Consider the following 24201-nt stretch of genomic DNA (forward strand, 5'->3'; position numbering starts at 1 on the left):
CATATCATCAATTCAATCATAAGTTACAGAACACTGGACACTGGAGTCATGCACAACTTCCGATGTTTCATGTTACTTCTCTCTGGTGCAAGATATGGAATATGGCTTTTGGAACAAGATTCAAAAAGAACCTGTCATCAGCTCTTGACCGATCAAACTGATGACAGGTTACTATAGCTCACACCACCCAGAAACCAAAAATACAGAAATATTGCTAGCTCACTGCCAGCAAAGATCCTGAGTCCACAGAGTGTCAGAGGCAAAGAGTCATCCTGCGAATTCTTCCTCTAATTTCCATCCTCTTCATCCATTTTAGTTAGTTAGCAGTTGGCTGTGGAGTTCATTGTTCACATCTGTCTACCAGCATGTGAACAATGGAAGATGAGGTGTAAGCTGCATTGTTCAGTGTGCATGCCTGGTGCCGGATGCAGCCAATTGCATGACAGGAAAGGAGAGGAGGAGGGTCAGGAGTACAATTAACAGAATGACTCCATGACTCAGACACTCCATGCACCGCCCCCATGACTTAGGTAATTTGTTGGTATTGTTCGTTCTCTGGGTGTTGTAAGCCATAGGAATCTGTCATCAGATTGAAAGGTAAAAACCTGATTACAGTTTATCTTTAAGTGGTAAAAAATATGTAATAAAATTTAGAAATATAGATTTAACTAACAGGATGTGTTTATCAATAGACACTGACGTTGGTTGCCTTAATAGTATACCATTTATAACACAACAGCATCATCCTAAAATAAACATTTAAAAAAACATATCTAAATGTTGTACCGAAAATTTACAAGTAAAGATATTCTCATGTATGATATTATTATAAAAGGACACCCACACATGTGACTGTTCATACACACTGTTTATCCACTCCTTTGTGTTTTAATAATATTGAGAGAGAGAGAGAGAGAGAGAGATGAACTGTTTAAAAAGTAGTTTTTGGCTTATCTTATTTATATGTGTGTATGTTACATACTGCCTATTTTATGGTCAGTACCACAGTCTTAACTTCTAGTAATAATATATATATATATATGTATATTTATAAAATAAATATTTTGTGCAACTACCTGCTTTTTTCTTCTTTTTTCTTCATTGCACTGGTGGTTTTACACGTTCAACTGGCTCAGCAGGATTTGGGCCTCTCATGGTATACTGTAGGATATTTTGACCCTCAGGGGAAGGTTTGGGCCCATTTTACTTTTCGTATTTTGGATAACACTATCATCTCCTTTTGTGATGCAGTTTTTAACAAATATTAATATAAATTTTGGAGCTAAGTTGCGGGTTCCAACATCTAAACCAAGACAGACATGTTAGATGATGTTTCTTTAAAGAGGAGAACCCTTTAAAGTATAATAAATTAGCGGAGAATCCTTATCTTATGTTGCAGTGTTCTATGTCAGTAACATCCTGCAGGATCAAAAGGTTTTTATTTGATCTGCAGACATATTTTTTTCTAAATACGATCAATAAACGTTAGTAAGTCTTATCAGATTTCATGTGTAAAGGTTACATTTGCATGTTTTCCTCTTCATCCCGAAGAGCAGAAACTTATCACACAGACATCACAGGATAATTTGCAATTTAAAACTTATTTGTGTACCCAAATGACGTCCATGACACTCCCTATGTAGGTAGATCATGTTCTTTTGTTATAATTGTACCTGAACCTTTTTCCGGGGTTTTGAGGTAAGTGAGCCTACTAGGTAAATCTAAGGTCTTCAGGAACACCCAAAAGATTAAATAGCTAAGAGAAAACTTGTCCAGTACACAATGTACATGCTGTGATGATTTTACCAGTATTGTTTACAACGTTTACCTATGACTGGGATGACATTTAAATGTTCTGTCACGGAAGAAATGTCATTACTGTATAAAACCACAAATGAAGTTCCCTTGTTACCTTCTAGAAAGTTCATTATTATTAATAATATTCCCATAAGTGGCAGAATAACTCTCAGCATCTTCATTATTATGGGTAAAGGCTCCTTCCAGGACTGCCATGTGATGCTCCTCTTGGAAAATTTTATGCAGCCGTCTTTAAAACCAAAAAAAGGCCAGTTAAAGGGATGGCATCAACTTTCCAAAAAAGGTTGTAATTGTGGCACAGAAAAAGCTTGTTTGTACATTTAGGAGTAACCAGTAAACTTTTCAAGTGCATTTTCCAGGCCAAAAATATGAATGACCTTATAAACAGCTTTGTCCATTGCTTAGCGGAGGTTCCTGGTTACTGGAAGCTTATTCACTTCAATTAGAGCTAAGCCTGCAGTTTTAATTGGCACTTCACAAGTCTCTATAAATTTTGTTAGTATTTTGAGTAATTACCTTGTAATTGATGAGATTGAAACAAATGCTTTCCATAAGCTTTCACAATACTTTGTTAGGCGTTACACTGATGGATGGATGCCATGCAGAGGAATCCATTACTCTTAGTTAATACAAGTGAATGTGGTATTTTATGCTCCAATCCCATGTTTCTCAAAAAACTTTTGTTTTCATGGTGAAAAATAAAATAAATACGTACAAGATAGGTACCATAGGTTTGTTCTTAAGTTAAATTTGTATGTAAGTTGAAACTGTATATTTTATAATTGTAGTTCAAGGCAACATTTTTTTGCCCCAGTGACAATTGAATCAAGCTTCATTACAGACACCTTAAATCTGATCATTGCAGCCTGGGACTAAAGTAAAGCATCCAGAGAGCTTCACTAGAGGTCACAGTGGGCAGAGAGGTCCGTCTGTAACTAGGGGTCGTCAGTAAGTTGGCTGTCCTTAAGTAGGGAACCGTCTGTAGTTGTAATTTTCCATCAGATGGAGAGGATAGTCATAGTGTCAGGCTCCAACTGGACCAAAGCAGACAATGACGTAAGCAGACACCTGGGACCGGAATCTAAGTGGTACCAGGTTTTCACCAGGGCCTGTGACTTGGTAATACCAGGTCGTTCCACAAGTGCGACTTTGTCCGCAGTGGCAGCCCAGGCAGACGTTAGGCAGAATCGTAGTCCGGTTCAGGCAGGAAGTCAGGACGGGCAGCATGGGATCAAAGTCAGGGGACGGGGAAACACACTAGACGCAAAGAGCATGGGAACAAGCCTTTTCAACACTAAGATCTGGCAGGGTATGCTAGGAGAAGCTGGCTTTTAACCATATCCTGGAAAGGGCAGCACCAGTCAGCAGTGCACTGGCCCTTTAAATGTTCAGGAGCCGGCACGTGCGTGCCCTAGGAGTTGGGGACACGCGCACACAGCAGCCAGAACAGGAACGGGAACAGGTAAGTGGCGCGAGCGCCGCCCGGTGAGAAAGGGGCACGGGAGAGCCCGTGACCCGCGATATAAGTCTCGGGAGCACCTGTGACACATTTTTAACATTTTTTAATAATCTAAAGAATGTAAAAAATACCTAGAGACAGTGTACTCATTCTCCTGCAGCCTGCACTTGTTACAGAGCCCTTTAACACCTTGAGGCCAGGGCCTGCTTGGGTTTTCAGGACATAGCCTGTTTTAAAATATTTTAACTTCCACAATAAATTACTTTTTTATTCTGAATCTGAATTGGCATTCAATGGAGATGCGGGCGTTACCATAGCTACTCCATACTCTTCCCCTGTTCCTCTTCCCCCTCCCTCTGTCTGATATTTAATATCACTCCAGTATTCAGTGCACGTTTCCGCACACAGTGGGCAGGGGGTAATGCCCCCAGAGACCCTATGTTTCATTAGCATAATTTTAAAAGTTGCATTTAGAAGGAAGGAGGCCATTGATAACAAATATAAGAAGATTATCCCAATCACAGTGCTTGGATCTATACATAAGTCTCCCTGGTGATTTTGATGGTAGCTTTCCTTTAAAATGTTTCTCTTGCTAAGTAAAACCATAACATTTATATATTTGTTATGTTTATTGACTTTTACTTATTTGACATAATTGTTTAATTTTGTGAGTTTTTAGTCTATTTCGAAAGGGAATTTCCATGCCACATCAGTGAGTCAATGGTCAATATGTTGCCAGCCATTTCCAGTGACTTTAACTTGAAATTACATTGAAAGTTGATTAAGTTCATTGAGTAGAAGTTAAAACGAATCTATGATGAAGTTTCAGTAGAATTATTTTAACCAAAAAATTACAAGAAGGGAAATCCCCAGTTCATAATGAATCTCACACTGAAAGCATGCATTGTATTTCTGAAGAATGTAGAACACTGCTGTGTATGATAAGGCTTCTCGCTGTTCTTGGGCTCCTTCAATCTGTAACAGCTATAAATTTCCTTGAAGTGTTCACACTTAGATTTCCTTTTAGATTGTATCATTGGTGATATCTTTAACGCCTATGAACAGTGTTACTTACGTAACTAAAATGGGGACTGACTTCGCTTCAGTTGATGATAAATGCAAATTCCCAGATGACCACATCCTGTAAAAGTAAGAATCTGTAACACTCTATCACATTCACAGTGAGGTTAAAGAAGAAAAAGACAGATCATCAAGCACATTTATAAATATACGTGAAATTCATTTCTCATAGGAGAATAAATTGTCAAGCTAATTTACAGGGAATAATTTTATGTTATTTGCCTGTACAATGCAGGAGGTGAGCACTTATACTTATGAGCAGGCTCGGTAAACACTAGAGAAGCATTTTAAGGTCATGTGAATGAAGGGGTTAAAGGGCTTTTTCATAAGGATGGGTGCTTTATATATGAACAAGGTCAGCGTGAGTTTCCCTCCAGGTGCAGAAAAGTCAGTGGAGGAATAGCAATGGGATCCGTTTTTTGCAGACCTATGCAAGAGTTAAATATCAAAATGCTACATATAACTTTTTTTTAACCTATCTATAGTCCCCCAAGGGGCCCTTGATGGTTGCCTCTGGTGCTGGCTTAGGAGATGTATTTTTCTCCTGGCTGGACACAAGTAGAATATGTGAAAGCAGTTTTCAACAATTGTCCTACCACAAGAATTGGCAACTGCATACAAGTTTGCATGTTACCCTACATGCAACCTGGTGCCAGAGGCGGCACTCGGAGCCCTCTCTGTGGGCACCCAGGCCATCACCCTATCATGAAGTTCACCAGACAGGACTCAAAGAATCTTCCTACAGAATCATCCTACAATGATAAACAAATTTGCCCTCCTCCTTTCAAATTCACCGGTGTCTTTAGGAGGCTGAACGATTGAAAGTTGTTAAAGAACAAGGAGAAATAAATTACTGCTTAAATTGCTGCGCTGGCACTTTGCAATAAATAAGTGGTTTTTGGTTGAAGTTTGGGCACTCATGCCCTAAAAGGTTCACCATCACTGCCCTACAGGTTAAGGGATAACAATAAGATCAGGTGGTAACAATAAGATAGGATTAACAATAAGATAAGTGAGAGTCTGACTAATCACAGGAATGTACCCCCAGCGGTCTAGAGATCCACTAAAAGAAGGATTGCAAGGTTGAGAATGTGTTCTGCCATTCCATTCAATAGTATAGGAGTGCTGGGAATTGCCTGGTACTCCCATTCACTGTCTATGTGATTGATGGAGATAGCCAAGGTGTTGTGCATGGCAATTTCTTAGACTATTGAATATTGAATGGAGTGGCAGGTTACATGAACGACCTATTGCTCCACCCATTACTCAGAATGGGACTCCCATTCTTCAGATTGCTTATGGTCCTTTCTAATTATCGCTGGAGGTACCAGCAGTCTGACCCTTACTGATCAGATTGTTTATTCATGAAAACTTGGTCAAACCCTGTAAATCCTTAGCTCATACCCACAATGCATGTACAGTTTGGCAGGGGGAAACTCATGAAAAAAAACAACTCCATATGTCATGGATGGCAACTGTGTAAGCTGCGGGCGAGATTCATGGTACGACAGAAAATTGGTAATTACCACAGTACTCATTAAGATTTTATTAAATGCACCATGACTGCACCTGTGTTTTCTGGTCCTCTGTCAGGACCAATCATCACCCCCCCCCCCCCTTCCCATTCTACTCTTCTTTAACTATTAATTACAGGCCTGAAGTGTAGTTATAATAATTATATGTGGTTTAATATCCCTAACCTATTTTTTAATATGGAAAATATTGCACTTTTTGTTTCTTTACACAAAGAGTTGATATAAAAACAATAAAACATGTTTTTTAATTGATAGTACATCGTAAATAGGGAAGTTAATACCAAAATAAAGTAGGAATAGGTGGGTTCTCTATTGTGTTATGGTTATATATGTCTATGGATATAGTCTTAGTTGAATGGGGTGCATATAACAATTTGTGCATTCTCACTGTATTATTTTTATATTTTACATTTTTTAGATATGAACATTTTTCAGGTAGAAATGTCCCCCTGTGGTAACAACTGGCTGATACGAGTCTTCCAAGTAGTTTTTGGTGTTTGCTGTTGTGATAATATTGGAAATAAACTGTAAGATCATTTTTTTTTTTTTTTTTTAGAACTTTTTTTCTTCTGGGCTCCCTCATGTTGGTATTCCACTGCAAAAATGTCTTGATCCGTCTTGTACAATGACTGACAGCAATGCCCACCATGTGTGTATTCATAATTTATTTTGAGGGCATAAATTCAACGTGTTTTTTATAGGAAACATGTGGCATACATTTAGAATTGTAAGAATGTAGGAGGGTTTATTTTTTACCATTTATTAAATTACCTTTTATGGTGTGTTTGTGCTGTTGAATTCTCCTTTGGGATACTCATGTTTTCTAAAGATAGGAACCATATTTTAATAGCTAAAATTGTTATAGAGTATGAAGAGGCTCAAGAGGGCTAGCGTATCCTTGCGGTTACCTGTGTCTCAGGGTAAAAATGCCATTGACACACCTCAGCTATGTTGTGATCATTCGTACTGGTGGATTTAAAGACACAGACATACACATCAGGGGCCATACAAATGGGAGGAACTGTTCTTGTGTGTGTCTGTGTGATGGATCTGATCAGATTGCTTATTTTCCTATCTGGGTTAGCATGTAATTGAGCAAAAAAACAGTCAAAATGATAAGCAGGAGATTACAGAAACATGTCAGGAATCAGGAAAATCCTCATGTTCCACAAGTTTCTCTCTAGAAACAAGCTGAAGCCACCATGGGTGCAGTGTCCTTACTGACACATATCCTTACTGACACACTGACTGGAACAGGCAAACTGTTACAAACGCTTATTAACATTTCACACTTTTTAACTTACTGAAATCTATTGTTTTAATCTTTTGAACATTTTAAAAAAGAAAATAAATGTTTGGAGGCTTAAACACTAACTTACATAATTGTCCAGATCATGAACTTAGGTTCAGGCGAATGGAATTATTATGAAAAGGTATGTGGCCGAAATATAAATTATGCCATATATTCCTGTGATGTGTTTAGAAAGAGGGGTCTTTCTAGCTGTGAAAGCCAGAGGACATTACCTTTTGCTGACCTCATTAATGGATGTAGAGAGAATCTAATCCAGATTACATTAATTTTTACCATAGGATCTCTGGTTTTGAATTATTGCTCCAGTATCCTTGTACAGTATAGTGTTAGTGGAATTCCTGATGAATTTTAGATGGGAGGGGTGCCTACCGCTTCTATTTTTAGATATTCTTATATTTACTCCCTTTCTTGAGCTGTATGGTGAATTCAAATTGCTGTAATGACAAACTCCATCTCAGCAACTTCCCGTTATCACCTGCCACCCGGTGTAAACAACTATGTGCATTGTGATCAGTCTGTGAATTTATGGCCATACAGGTAAGGCTGTAGCTTCTGCAAGGCCCACACCATAGCCAAGCATTCTTTCTCTACTGTGGCATATGCCACCTAACTTGTGAGCAGCTTTCTGCTGAGCTTATGGTGTGTACCCCCCCCCCCTCCTTGGCATTCACCTGGCTCAGCACTACACCTAGGCCATTCATGCTGGCATCTGTTTGTACCACAAATTGGCGAGTGAAGTCTGGGCTTTGCAAGACTGGTGAGCTTACCAGGGCCTCCCTCAAAGCTGTGAGAGACTGTGTAAAGTCTGGAGTGACTATTTAGGGTACACACTTTTTGATTGACTTCATAAACGCTTTTTTAAACATTTCGATCATACCATATTTTCTGACTGGCCTGAGCCTGGGCCATGTACTCACAGACAAGACTGATCAGGGTTTGCACCTGGTCTCTGAATCTGAGAACATAGTATACGACAGAGACCTCTGGTGTACGAAATTTTCCCTCCCATTATTCCTTATTAAGGGCTAGAGGGCCTTGTACTCTTCTTCTGTATAGGAGCTCAAATGGAAAGAAGTCAGTTGATGACTGACGGACTTCTCTGTAAGAAAATAACAGGTGCAGAAGGTAACGTTCCCAGTCTGGGCCTTGGGCATCTGAAGGTTCCGTTAAACCACTCACTTTGGCCATCGGTCTGTGAGTAGTAGGAACTGGTCACAAGGTGTTGAACCTGTATTTTCTTCTAGAGGCACTTCATTAAATTTGACATGAACTGGGTCCCCTGATCTCCTTGGAGAACCCAACCCTGGAGAATATAGTTATCAAGGCGTTGGCTACCTTATCTGACTAGATGGAGAACAGCGCGGCACCTAATGTTCTAAAATAGAAATTAATCTTTCCCACTGCTGACCACCAAATATATCAAGATCACAGACTTAGGTTCAGGAAGTGAGACTGTCGGTTCATTCTGGACCACCCTATGACAGCTCTCCGCCATCTACCAAAATATGATTCTATCATCCCTCCAGCTTCCCTGCCTGTGATGACACAAAAGAGGTATAGAATATGTGACCCCTTGCCTCAGAATCTTTATATTCGGATAAACTGCTGCACCCGTTAAACTGGTGGACTCAGTTTAAGTGTGTTTAGTGCAGTGCGAGTGATTATTGAAGACCAATGTAAGGTCTTCAATATTCTGGTGCACCCTGTGTGGGTCAAATCCATTTGAACAGAGTGCACCAGTTTAACGGCAGTGCACCACAATTATGTAAAGACTTCTAACATAAATATGTTGGCCGGTGAAAATCTGTACTGCAATGTCCCTTTGGGTGCATAGTGTTGTGTTGCCATGAACACATTGCAACCGTGACACAAAACTGGTGCAAAAAAACGCATAAATACATGTGCAAGCAGTTTGCACATGCATTTATGTGCAAAGTACCCCAGAAAACTGGCGCAGCCAGTTAGATAAATCTGGGCCATTGAGTAAGTTGCTCAAAAAAACAGAAGATGTCACAATACATGGACTCAATATGTAAAATATATAAATAAGCTAAAAGGGAAAATGAAAGAGAGGTCTTGCAGCCACTCCTTATCTATCAGTTGGCAGAAAAAATATCCAATTATCCTATTCATTAGTGAGGATGAATATAGCGGATGAAAATGTCTCTTATAGTATTATATTGGAAAACATTGAAGCTGCAGTATAAAACACTTATATTACAGTGGTAATTAGTCATTTAGCTACAAAGTATTCCATTTATGAGAAGAATAGGACCCATTGATTGGTAACAGAACACCTAAGCTTAGCCAGCATGATGAAACCTATGTAGTCTAAATCTTGAGTGTTTAAGGTGAAATGAGATTAGAATTTAGAATGTATGGAGCATCAATCACAATGTGACTCTGCTAGTGTAGAGGAAGGTGTTAGGTCAGCGAAAGCAAGGTCTTTCTAATACTTGGAAGGGGTCCAAAGCTCCTATCGGAAGAAAGTGACTGTTTATTGCCAGGACGGGAGATTAGATCCTGCAACATTTAAAAGACTTTTCTTCTCCCTTTTTTGTAAAGTATTTATTTATTCAGTCGTGCGCTTTTAGAGATTTCAATTCTTCAATAATAGGATTCAGAACACAAAGCAAGCAATGAAAAATAATTGAAAGTGTGAATTGTTGACCCCACATAATGATCTGCCCTCATTCATCAGGAATATTCTTCATGCTGTCTGTTCCCTTGATGAGCCAGGCTTTGTGTAACAGCAAGGTGAACTTTTTTCCAAAAGTTTTTTTTTTTTTGCCGGAACGTCGATCAGTTTTACTTGGCAGTATTCACAAAAAACATATAAAAGAGAAACATGTGAGCATCGCCAATGTCCTATTTTAAGTCAGTCTGAGCATTGATTGGTTTCTATCCAGAATGTAAACTGTAGATTAGACATTTATATAGCGCCATCAAATTCCATAGCGCTTTACAAGTCATAGGGGGCATATACAGGCGGTCCCCAACTTAAGAACACTCGACTTACATATGACCCCTAGTTACAAACGGACCACTGGATATTGGTAATTTATTGTACTTTAGCCCTAGGCTACAATGATCAGCTGTAACAGTTATCACTGGTGTCTGCAATGAAGCTTTAGTGTTAATATTGATTCTTATGACAACCCAACATTATTAAAATCCAATTGTCACAGAGACCAAAAAAGTTCTGGCTGGGATTACAATGATACAATATACAGTTCCGACTTACATACAAATTCAACTTAAGAACAAACCTACAGACCCTATCTTGTATGTAACCCTAGGACTGCCTGTACAAAAATAATATTACATTACAGAGTAAAAACAGTGATATGGAACAATAGGGGTGAGGGCCTTGCTCACAAGAGCTTACAGACTTTGAGTATGAAGGGGTGACACAAGAGCTTACAGTCTATGACAGTGATGAAGAACCTTTTAGACACTAAGTGCTCAAACTACCATAAAAACCTGCTTATGTATCATAAAGTGCCAACATGGTCCCTGCTCCCTTCTCTGTCAATTGTATCGGCTCCGTGAGGACACCAATACAGTAAAGAGGAGGAGATATTCAGTTTAAGAACTGCGTGAACAGGAAAAGGAACTAAAATGATAATCCAGCTCTGTCTATAACTTCTCCCTCCTCTTTTAGTCCCAGGCAGCCCAGTATGTGATGCTTTAAAATAGCGCTTAGCTTGGTATGTCCTGGACATCAGTGGACTGCAGGAGCTCACCTTGAACCCTGTCTGGTGAATTGTTTGGTCTCCGAGTGCCACCTCTGGCACCAGTGCCATATGTTTGCCACGACTGGTCTATGAGGATGAAGGGGGAGACACAAAATAAAAATTCTGCTGCTTAAACCAGCCATCAGCCATCCTCTCATATACAAGGTGCAAGGTGTAAGTGACTGCAGAAAAGCCTGGAGCTTGGTATCTATCTGGTGTTTGCTGGATAAGCAATGGGAGGAGGAGTTAGGATGGATTAGTAAAGAGAGAGTTGACATTTCATGCAGTTAGCGAGTGTGATACGCTTGCCTAAAAAGATATTACAAGTCCTGGAGACGTGCTTGAAAGTATAAGCTTGGTGCACAGAAGACTTTCACCAGATAGCTTCATTTGGAATTTTCATGATGAAAATGAATTTATTTTTTAGCTGCAACAATCTTTGTATATTTGTATATTTCCCCAATTCATCCTAAAATGTTTCTCCAGAGAGTATGATAATGAGCAAAAAGAGTCAAGTGTAAATGATAAACCAGAGATTGCTCCAACTACATATAGTCCTCCCAGTTTGAGAAACAAATCATTTTAAAATAATTAAAATATTTTATGATAAAATACTGTATATACTCGAGTATAAGCCAACCCGAGTATAAGCCGAGACCCCTAACTTTACCACCAAAAACTGTGAAAACCTATTGACTCGAGTATAAGCCGAGGGTGGGAAATGCATTGGTCACAGACCCAGCCAAGTATATAGCCAGCAAGCCCCCTATAATATACAGCTTGCCCCCAGTAGTATACAGCCTGCCCCCAGTAGTATACAGCCTGACCCAGACTGCCCCCAGTAGTATACAGCCTGCCCCCAGTAGTATACAGCCACCCCAGCCTGCCCCCAGTAGAATACAGCCACCCCAGCTAGCCCCCAGTAGTATACAGCCACCCCAGCCTGCCCCCAGTAGTATACAGCCACCCCAGCCTGCCCCCAGTAGTATACAGCCACCCCAGCCTGCCTCCAGTAGTATACAACATGCCCCCAGTAGTATACAGCCACCCCAGCCTGCCCCCAGTAGTATACAGCCACCCCAGTCTGCCCCCAGTAGTATACAGCCACCCCATGCTGCCCTCAGTTGTATACAGCATGCCCCCAGTAGTATACAGCCACCCCAGCCTGCCCCCCAGTAATATACAGCATGCCCCCAGTAGTATACAGTCAGCCCAGAATTAAAAAAAAAACAAAACTATTTACTCACCCTCCGGTGGTCCCGATGCGCAGAGCTGCTGCCCCGATGTCATCGCGGCTCCTCTTCTGGCTTCCCGGCTCCTCTTCTTGCTTCCGCACCGCCTTCTGTCTTCTTTAACATCGCGTTGGGCACCGCAACTGTTCTCTCCCGTGTGGCGCCTAGTATGACGTGCCGCTGCTGACGTCATACTAGGCGCCGCACGGGAGAAGAACAATGGCGGTGCCCAACGCGATGTTAAAGAAGACAGAAGACGGCGCGAAAGCAAGAAGAGGAGCCGGGAAGCCAGAAGAGGAGCCGCGATGACATCGGGGGAGCAGCGCTGCGCATCGGGGCTCACCGGAGGGTGAGTAAATAGTTTATTTTTTTTTTAGTCCATTTTTAATTATTTTTTTTACAAGTATTGACTCGTGTATAAGCCGGCTTATACACGAGTATATACGGTATATGATATGTTTATCAATGAATAGGCCAGAGTGATGCTGTTTCCAGAAAAAAAGGGGAATTTAGTAGTGAAAACATTATTGAGGTTAAGTTTTATGAAACCAAAACAAGCTAGGGATCTTAAATATTAAAAATCTAACTTTCAATCCACTTTCAATACCAAATCGGTTGTTTTTGCCCTAGAAACATATTGATGTGTTGATGAGCATTTACTAAAAGATTTTGCAAAGTTATACTAGATATTCTTAAATTTCTCCAGATTAATCACCCTTCATAATCCAAAATGATAAGTCTGGCACAGTTTATGACTTTCTCATCTAACTTTATATCTCCATTAGTCGCTGTCTGAAAAATTCACCAAAATGTTAGCGGACAGTGTTTGAACTTAGGTCAAGCCCACTTATCAGTGAAGCCAAGCCCTTTACAGCTAAGAAATATCCTTTTTTGTACAAAAAAATGAAAAAACAATAAATGCAGTGTAAGGCAAGTTAGCACTTGTGCAAACAATTGCTCTTGTGTACATATGATCTCATGCACACAACCTTGGTTTCCACAGACCTGTGCAGGAACAAGCTGTAAAAGATGAGGATGGTCCTTACTCCCGTGTTGTGGGCAGTAGTGGATTATAATACAGGCAGGGTTGGCGGTAGCCCAGGTTCCAAGCCTTCAAGGGGCCCATGGCCACCCAAACCACTTACCAAATTTTATACTGAGAAGGACCCTAACCCATGAAATCCTCATACATCTGTTCCTGCTCATAATACACATTTACACAAGAACCATTTCAGGACATTTGAAGGTCCACCAACGGTCCTGAAACAGCAGATTGAAAACAGACAGAAGGGACACATCCTCCATTCCCCAAGAAGCTTGATTCTAGTACCATATGTAGAAAGAGAATTTTAAAACTTGTAGGGGCTATAACAGGGGTCAGGAACCTTTTTGGCCTTTAAGAGCCGTACAATATGCACATGCCCACCAGTAGATAGGTAGTCCCCGTGTCATGGGGGCCCCTGCGATCTACGTCTCGGATCACAGGCACACCTGTGCCCCTCTCCGTGTCGGCGCCCCTTTCCGAGCTCACTCACTTCTCCACGTGCCGGCACTCGCAGATTTAGAGGGCCAGCGCGCCACTGATTGGTGCTACCCACTTCCCGGACTCCTATATAGACTCAGCATTCCCCACTGGATCTTAGTGCTTCATGCCCATGAGGAGGCTTTCCACAGTGTTTCCTACCCAAGTGTTGACCTGCCGCGGACCTGTTCCCGATTCTGCTCCTTCGCTGCCAGCCCTGACCTCTTGCCCCGACCTCGCATCATTGTCACCTGCCTTGACCGTCTGCCTGTTCCTGACCATGAAACTGGCTAGTGATCCTGTACCTCGATTTTGGCTGCCAACGTGGACAAGTCACGTCTGTGGAATGACCTGGTGGTACCATGCAGCAGCAAGACCATCCTGCTTTGCGGCGGGCTCTGGTGAAGACCGGGTGCCACTTAGATTCCGCTTACATCATCTGCTTACATCTGCTTACATCATCGTCCGCGGTGGTTCACTACTCCAAACCCTGACACCCACCACATGCCTCCCAGTAGATAGGTAGTTTCAGCACATGCCTTCCAGGAGATAGCTAGCCCCAGCACATACCCACAGTAGATAGGTAGCTACAGCAAATACTCCCAGTAAATAGGTAGCCACAGCACATGCCCCCAAGTAAATAGGTAGCCACAGCACATGCCCTCAAGTAAATAGGTAGCCACAGCACATGCCCTCAAGTATATAGGTAGCCACAGCACATGCCCCCAAGTAAATAGGTAGCCACAGCACATGCTCCCCAGTATATAGGTAGTCACAGCAAAAAAAAATTGATATTCACTTACCAGCGCTCCCTGCAGCCAGCTCCTCATCGCTCCCGCGCTCTTTTCTTTGACCCTGGCTTAGACAATGGCAGCAATGGCACCTGGGTCGTACAAAGGATGTAGGCAGCAGTAACATCGCTGTCTGTGTCCAGTGATCAGTGTAATCAGTGTAAGAGACACACAGCAGCCATCACTATTTATTAAAGATCTGTCTGAGAGCCAGATGCAGACAACAAAAGAACCATATCTGGCTCCCGAGCCATAGGTTCCCAACCCCTGGGCTATAATATTCATACAGCCCATCGACCATGGCAGTCTTAATTCGCCCCTGGTTGTGGGTCCGAGCAAACTTTTAATGTTGTCATTGGAGGATGTGCGGCACACGGACTGCAAACATTCGTGTACAGGAGGGCTCAGAGTTTTTCACTAAGATTTTTTCCACTAATGATACCACAATTCTAGCATTTATTCTATGTTTTCTTATAAAAAACACCAAATTTATAAAGTAACCAATGGCTTGTTAGAGTCACCGAGAGGGTTAAAAAAAAAGTGAAGGAAAAGCAAAAGCAGAATAAACAGTCTCAGGATTTATTATAGAGTAAGAAGGTTATGGAAATTACATTGTAAACTATCTATAGAGAATAAACAGGTATAGAGGACAATCAATGCTGCACAATATAGGAAGCAGCAGGGGGGAAAGAAGTAAAAAGAAATAAGCGGGCCTCATTTAGTCAGTCTCCATCAATGCTAGAAGTTCAGCAGAGATATAGCATTAGCTCTATAATGAGCATGAGGAACAAATCACAAATTAATGCTACATGTATATGATTTCACTAAAGAAGATTTCATATAACACTTTATATTCTTACATTTATTTCTCCTTTTAGATCACAGCGATTGTCGTCACAGCATTTCAGCCCTTTCTTTCTTTATTTGTGAAACAGGCAACTTTATCCCAATTGTTCTCCCCGAGAAATAGAATTACTAACATATTTAGGAAAAGTTCATTACTAATAAAATACAATGCCAGATTTTAATTTTTTATTATTTATTAGTTATTGTTTCCATTAAAGCACATGATTAATAAATAAAGGTCAGAAGAATAACAATTGTTGCAATGAAATACACATAAAAATGAAGAACATTAGCAATAAAACCTTCCAAGCTAGGTATTAAGAAACCAGAGGGAAGGTGACATTAACATAATTTTGTGGATGGTTTGTAGACATTTCACATTTCTCGGTGACATTTGCACGAGTCACATAAAACTCCTGCAGTTTTATATGGGCGACTTTACAATCCATTTGTTTACCGTCTCAATAAAATCCAAATCATTCAGAACATTTGTTTTTCCAATTGGCGGGACACAAAAAGTGCATGTTGTGGTGTATTATGACTATGAATAATAACAAGAATTTTCCATTACAAATTCACAGCTAGGTCTATTCTAATTGATACAGTTTTTTTGCAAAGTCTTCACACTAATAAAAAAAAATCCATTTAGTATGCTAATGCAAGATAACACTTATTTTGTCTTCTTCAAACATTGCAGGTTTTTTTTAAATACATTAACTGTGTCTTTTATGTGAAATTGACAGCATTTTCGGATTATTTCCCTCAATATCATGATGCAGATGTACAAAGCAGGCATCAATACCTTCAAGGGGAACTGGTGCTAAATGGTAGGGTTTCAGTAAGGCCAGTGTTACAATACAGTGGATAAAACATGCATTGTGCCATCAATTTGTTTTAATACGGCTGCACTAAAGGCAATGGAGCACATTTACTAAGAATGTAGGAAACTGCTCTAAAAGTGCTCAGCCCATGTATAATGCTCGGTGTGGCAGAATCATTAAGAACGTGTGCCAGAAATCATGAATCTGGCACTTCCTGACACTGGTCAACTTTTTTGTGGTGCACCTTTAACATAGGGCGTGCAACAGAATTTGCATGTTAAATCCGGCGCACGGTCAGACTGACTGCCGGAGCACTTCTTAATTTGTGTTGCATGATGCCTAGTGCAGCTGCTTCACAAAAGGGTTGCACGCTACACAATAGTGGCGCGGACACTTCTTAAATACCTGTGCCAGCAGTTTCCACCTACAAAAATATGCAAAGTCCGTCATAAAACAGGAGCAAAGCCCTTAGTAAATGTGCCCCAATAACTTAGAATGGATCAGTGCCCAGGGACATTATTTTAATGGACTGTCTGACCAATCTGTAGAAAAGTTGAGCATGTCCTCACTGATCACATATAGGGGGTCATTTATCTTACGCTTTGCTTTTTTATCTTTCTTATATTTGTGACTTTTTTGGTGCATTTGTAGATTTGTGTCAAAATTATTCTATTCACAATTTGTCACTTTTCCACTCGCCTATCAAAGGTAGAAATGCAAGAATTTTTCACAGAAAATCTACCATTATGAACTAAACATACCTTGAGAATAATAAAACAGTCTGACCGGAGCTCCTTGTGTGTCCTTTTATATATCCTTTGATAAATCGATGATTTCACTCCTTTCCCAACTATGTTCCAAATTCTTCAGTACACTTCCACACAAACGGTATTTGGATGGGAATAGATCGCTATTCAGTTCAGTTTTAATCTGCGTTTTCTTGCATCCTGTAGCCAAATAGTGTACAGCTACTATAGAAGAGATTAAGCAGCAGATAGGGTAGTATGTTCAAATATATGGAGTTTATTTTATTAAAACATACTCACAAAATAGAATAAAAACATGCGCATATAAAATCCACCATGTGGACGCCAGACTCGCTAGTTCGCCCGACCCAGGGTTTCGCTACCACGGCTTCTTCCGGGGCGTTGCTGACTAGTAACCTCTCAATCTTTTTATACCTTACACATAGCACAATTACTGCCTTCCATTCTATTATAAAATAGATACATCAGACCATTTAGCAACTATTTAGTATACATACAATATTAATATATAAAAAACTAACAAGAATGTTCTACCAGGAGGAAAATAAAATATCTGTTGTTACACAGCTTTATCCAATCTAGTATATCCCAAGACTTCACACCCTCTTCCCCATATTGTAGACACCCCCCCCCCCCCATGTTCAATGTTTAACCCCTACCTTCCCACACATAACAAGCAGTGCGTGAGCAGGAGTAACTTAGTCCCTGTTCACACTACAACAAAAACAAGAATTTAGTTCATTATTGGCCAATCAATTCGAAAGATTAACATCTTAAGAGGTAAATTTATCTTCAATGAAGGGTATATGTTTCCATCCCTTATATTGAAAAAAAAAAAAAAAAAAGATATTTTTGCATAACTCACTTTATATAGAAATGAGTTATGCAAAAATATCTTTTTTTTTTTTTTTTTTTTCAATATAAGGGATGGAAGGATATCAAAGGATATATAAAAGGACACACAAGGAGCTCTGGTCAGACTGTTTTATTTTTACTAATTGCTAGATGTGGGATCCATCTGTGACTGTTTGGCAGGGATAGTGTGCATCACAAAAACACTTTTTCTTTTATACCTTGAGAATGCTGTAGGTACTCTGATACAGAAACATATCTTTTTTATTCCTTGAGCTGAGTGGTTTAGCTGAAAAAACAATTATAAAATTATGATAATGAGACTCTGTCGTTCCTGTGCTGGGGCACGGTGCTTCTCCCCTTACTCTAATTATGCACTGCTCAAGAAAATTATGTAATCATTGTGTTGTCCCGGACAGGCAGAAGTAATTAATCGCTGCACCATCCCAAATGTTGTGTATGAGTCATCCAGCTCAGGTTGATTAGTTCTGTCTGGGCAGTTCGGGAACCTCAGTGTGATGTGTTTATGTGCTGCTGTCAGCAGCAACCAGCTTTCCCAAGGTCCTGAATGTTATAATTGGGATTAATGGAGATATGTTTCTGCATTAGTGTAGTTACAGCATTCTCAAGGTATGTTTGGTTCACAATGCATAAAAACAAATGGTAGATTTCCTTTAACGCCCACCTTGTATGGAGAGGGCTCAGCCTGTGAAACGTGGTAAGGGGTTGAAATCCAGATGTGGACGCATAAAAAGAAAGTTGCAGTAAAAAGTTGCAATTTTGGTGCAAGTGAACTCCCATCAGACATGCGTCCCGACGTGTGGCATGTCAGTGGTGTAGAAGCCCTGAAATAATCACAAATGCTAGCTTATTGTTAGCATTGTGATTATTTATCTGTATCCGCCATCTTCACGCTCATGGGGGGGGCGTGAAGGAACGTGAAGGGGGGGGAGCGCCCAGCCCTGTGTTGGGGGCCGGTGCAGAGCATTACTGTCCCCACGCCTGCGCACTTGCTGCAGCCGCCGACATTTCAGCCTCTTGATGTATCGTGCTGCGAAAAAGCAGCAGCTGGACTATCATATGCCAGCGCACAATGATGATAGATATTTCCCAATATTGTCTGTCATTCTAAGCTGATTTTTGCCTTGTTTGTGTGCAGGTATCCTAGAGGAAAAACTTGGAAAAGGTGTGCACGGAGCCTAAATTAAAAGAATTCTCTCTTGGTTTATGAATAAGAAAATCTTACATATTGCGCACCACCACATTAAATGGTTAAAGGGGCAGATATTAGATGGAATTATATGCAATTTGTTTGAAAGTGAACATGACTTAAAAGGAATGGGGCACATTTACAAAGAGTAGTGCAAACTACACTAAATGCAGTTTGCCTGTGTATAGTGCAAGATCCGCAAGATTCAGGAATTCTGGGGCCGTTCTATATGAATCTGGCGCTCCCTGCACTGCCCCGACAGAGTGCACCAACTTTTTTGGTGCACCTTTAACATGGGGCGTACAACACAATTCTGTTGATGCATGGTCCAACTGAGCATCGGAACACCCCCTAATCAGAACACCCCCTAGTGCAGCTGTGCCATGAAAGGATCTCTTGCAAAACAAATGTGGAACAGGGCCTTCTTAAACCTGTGCAAACAGTTTACACCTAAAATAACATGCAAAGTGCGGCAGAAAACTGGTGCACAGCCTTTAGTCAATGTGCCCCAATTGTTCTCCAACTTTTATTTTATATAATTTGAATCAGATCTAAAAGTGTATTTCATTTTGCTATTTTGTGTTTATTTTTTGATTTTACCTTATGTAGATTTTTTTCTATTTTTATGGGGGCTGCCATCTTGCCTGAACTCTAGTAATAGCATTTAGTAATTTGCTTAACAGCAACCTCACAACCATGGGCAATGGTGTGATGCCCATTTATTGAGGTTTATAGAGCATTTTCTGAACAAGTTCTGTGCGTTTAGGAAGTGTAAAAAAACTGATATTATCTATTGTTAGTGGTGAAGGCAATACTGGTGTTGTTTTATGTAGAGGTATCATCAAACATTCCTAAAAGTTATGTGTAAAATAAAATTTTGGTTGAAAAATAGATAATTATCTGGTGACAACTTTCCTATAAAGGTAGTCTAGCTCCCCCACCAATAATGTGCCAGCAGCATGTTGTAAAGAAATGTGCTATGATTTCAAAAATACCTTCATTATTTCTGTCCATTATGCCATTTCTGAGAAATTCCCATTTTTATCCAAATGCTAATTAGGCAGTTGGTGCCCCCTGGATGTGTCCTTAGCACTTGATGGACTGTTATTCCTGCATGAAGCATTCATCAGATAAGCTGGACATTTGCCCTGAAGGAAGCCTGGGGCAACACTGAAAGAAGAAAGAAGTGATTTAGGCAGGAATATCAGTGCTAAAGGTGCTAAGGATATGACCTGGGTGAACCCACTGACTCATTAGCATATCAATTGGAATGGGGATATCTTGGTAACAGCAATCACAGAGCATTTCTTTACATTATGTTGCCAGGAAAGTATAATGCTTGGTGGAGGTGACAGACTCCTATTTACATACAAACAGTACTAAAGTTCTGTCACAAAGAAAACTAGCTAATAGACCATCAGCTTGGGCTCTAATTTCTGGTCTTATTGCTGTACACCGTATATATACTCGAGTATAAGCCAAGTTTTTCAGCACAAAAATATGCTGAAAAACCCTATCTCAGCTTATACTCGAGTCAGTTAAAAAAACAAACACTGAGTACAGTGTTTGTTTCTTTCTTATAGGCTGGGCATACGTTGGGCAGGGAGCAGGATGGCTATATAATGGGGACAAGGGCTGCAGACTATATACTGGGGCTGAAAGGCTCTATAGTGGTGACAAGGGCTGCAGGCTATATACTGTGACGGAATGTTTATATAGTGGGGGCAGGAGCTGCAGGCTATATACTGGGGCTGAATGGCTATATAGTAGGGCCTAGGGCTGCAACCTACATACTGGGGCTGAATAGCTATAGAGTGGGGACAAGCGCTGCAGGCTATATACCAGTGGTTGCGAACCTATGGCACGGGTGCCAGAGGTGGCACTCGGGGCCCTTTCTGTGGGCACCCAGGCCTTCACCCCAACACAGAGTTTGCCAGCTAGAACTTAAGGCTTTCTCCTGTGATCCAATACAGCCCAGGACGTGACATGCTCAGCGCTATTTGGCTGCCAGGACTACAGGAGGAGCGAGAAGGTGTGGATAGAGTTGGATTGTCATTGGAGCTCCTGCTCTGGGTCCCCTGATCCTTCCTCTTCAAAGGACCCTGGTGGGAAGCTACAATCCAAATTTCTCCATCATCTTTCTAAGGTATTGGTGTTTACAGGATGCCAATAAGATTAAAACCTGTGCTACAGCAGGGATCAATAAGTTACTGCTTAAATTTTCATGTTGACACTTTGCGACATACAAGTGAGTTTTGGTTGTAGCTTGGGCACTCTGTCTCCAAAAGGTTTGCCATCACTGCTATATACTGTGGCTGAATGGCTATATAGTGGGGGCAGGGGCTGCAGGCTATATACTGGGGCTAAATTGCTATATACAGTGGGCAGGGGCAGCTTGCTATATACTGTGGACAGTGGCTGCTGGCTATATACTGGGGGACAGGGGGCTGGCTGGCTATATTCTGTCTGGAGGCTGTGACAAATGCATTTCCTACCCTAGGCTTATACTTAAGTCAATAGGTTTTCCCATTTTTTTTAGTTAAAATTAGGATTGGCTTATACTTGGATCGGCTTATACTAGAGTATATACGGTAGTTATTTTACAATCACACTCGACAAAATCCTTATGGGCATACAGAGGAGAAAGGTTTTAATGTTGCTGAAGCAAAAATGCATCATAGAGATAACTAGCTAGTCCATGCCTGTCCCATCTAAAATTGCTAAAATTCTTACTGCAAGCTTATGTCCAAATTGATGAGAAACGGTTGAACAATCGCAGTACTGTACCACATCTGTATTATTTTGGCACCATGCCCTGCTATGAACAAGGATAAGTCTCGGTTTCGGGAACATGTGCTTGAGTGTTTCAGAGCGTTTAAGTACAGTTTACATCTGCTGTGCATCTGAGCACCTGGTTTGTATGGATAGATTTTTTTAGAATTATTTTATCTTTTTACAGTATTATACTATAGTCATTATACTATGGCCCCTTTTTCCTAAACAGCTTTTAATGTTTACTGAATATTTATTTGATGAAGAATACAGCTTCTTCAATAAAACTGTAGTACATTATGCATTGTATTCATTGAGGCTGCACTCCTTCTAAAGCTTTCATTGTGATTTTATACTTAAAAGGCATCTATCACCTGGATGAAGGACTGAATGCAAAGGAGCCTGAGGGGCTCCAGGCTCCATGGGTGTTAATGGAGCCTGGAGCCCCTTAGGCTCATTTGTATATAGTCTTTCATCCTGGCGGTAGATGTCTTTTAATATAAGCATAAAGAATCACTGGCACCACCTCTTCACCATAGTGTATCCAGTAGACAATTGGAAGCAGGTCCCAATCTCGAATACGCGGAGGTGCTCTCCCCAATCAGTAGAAATACAAAGTTCAATGAGAATAAAGCAAGGTGTCACTCCGATATATTTGTACTTTATTGGGAGTTCCAGCATATCAGACAGTATGCAAGCCATGGCAGGCGACAAAAAGGCGACAGACCGTTTCGCGTTCAACGAGCGCTTCCTCTAGCCTTTGAACAATATATTGGTGAGTGCCTCCTTGCTTTATTCTCATTGAGCTTTAGATGTCCATTAATAGTTTCCTTTAACAAACTCAATCAACTCAGCAATTTCTACTCTGAAGCTTTGCTTGTGTGATTATTGTACTCCATACGCAATGTTTATGGAGGTCCTCTAACCCTCTACCGCTGGGCCACTAGCATCTGGCAAGTAAATCATGGCCCATCTCCTGGTATTTACTGGCTCATGAAGATCATGTGGGTTATCTGTTTTTTTTATTGGGGATTCTGAAAATGAAAGACTCAGTTCTTACTCCCAAGTGGTCAGAAATGTAAGTTTAAAGTCCTATGGTGCAGTAATCACCAGTAAAAGTCTGACAGCCACTTCAAAGTGGGTAAGTTCTCAGGACTTTAAGAACAGTAAGGAATAGCCAGGTATCCTTGACTAGCAAGCTCTGTAAAATGCACTTATTTATACCATTTTTTCTTATTGTGTGCCCTATGCTTTAAATACTCCCCATGTACAATACATTTATGTGCAGTCCACACTGTTAACCCTTTAAGGACCCAGCTCATTTTCACATTAAGGACACAGCCCGATTTTTTGTGTAACTCACTAAGGTCATTTACCATAGTGGTATATTTTGGTTGAAATGTTTTGCATTTATTTATGAAAAAAATAAAAAATTTGGTGAAAATGTATAGAAACTTTTAGAAACGTTTTTCTGGTTTCTAAATGCTATGCTCACCACAAAGTTTGTCTAACCTCCCAAATCGGTTACTAACTACCATTAACCATATGCTGCTTTTTTTTGTTATTTTATTTTACCCCTCAAACTATTCAAAACAACCCTTGTTAAGTTTGTTAACCGAACATGAAATAAAACAAACAAAATGGAGGTTCTACACTGAATTTTCTAATTTTGACAATAAAATGTTGTTAGCCCTAATTTACATGTTCGTGCAGAATAAAATGAGAAAACACATCTCAGATTTAATTGTGCAGTTTCTCGCAAATATGGCAATACCCAACATGTGGATAAACCACTTTATGGGCCCATAATAGAGCGCAAAGGGGAAAGAGCGCCAGCACACTTTTGGAGGCAAAATTGTGCTGCAACAAATTTCAATATGAGAAACCCCTAAAAAGTGAACCCATTTGAAATCTAAACCCCTCAAGGAGTAAAGTAACAGTATATTGTGGAGGCTATACTCTATTGATTACATGTTATTAACTTTCTTGGCAGAAATGCTAAAGTAATCCATTCTGATACTGATTTTACATTTTTATTTTTTGCTTTATACACCCAATAGTATAGATACCATGTTATTTATGTTTTATGAGTCAGTAGGATTATGGCGATATCCCATTTATATAGCTTTTTTATGTTTGAATAATTTGGTTGTATAAAAATGCCTTTGGAGAGAAAAATCACTTGCTTTTGCATCACCTAAGAGGCATAACATATTTACTTTTGTGTTGATTGAGCTGTATTAGGGCTTATTCTTTGAGAAATGAGTTGTACTTTTTATTGCTTTTTTGTTTGGTTGGATGCACAAAAATCCTAATTCTACATGCTTTTTTTTATGGTATTCACCATACGGGTTCAGTAATGATTTTATTTTATTGTACGAGTTGTTACAGGTGTGTATGATACCATATATGTGAGGATTGTGGGGTAATTTTCATTTTTTTCATTA

General features: G+C 40.3%; 1 long non-coding RNA gene across 1 annotated transcript in view; it reads right to left on the reverse strand.

Annotated features, from left to right (window-relative positions):
- LOC140125683 (uncharacterized) overlaps nt 1-24201 on the reverse strand; it is a 70188-nt gene that overhangs the window by 23373 nt on the left and 22614 nt on the right. Inside the window, exons 3-4 of the long non-coding RNA XR_011854689.1 lie at nt 4353-4418; nt 1913-2047 (exon numbers count right to left, since the gene is read on the reverse strand). This is a non-coding gene — a long non-coding RNA (uncharacterized lncRNA). The remainder of the gene's footprint in view (nt 1-1912; nt 2048-4352; nt 4419-24201) is intronic.

This window comes from Engystomops pustulosus, chromosome 4 (assembly GCF_040894005.1).
Source record: "Engystomops pustulosus chromosome 4, aEngPut4.maternal, whole genome shotgun sequence".
NCBI lineage: Eukaryota > Metazoa > Chordata > Amphibia > Anura > Leptodactylidae > Engystomops > Engystomops pustulosus.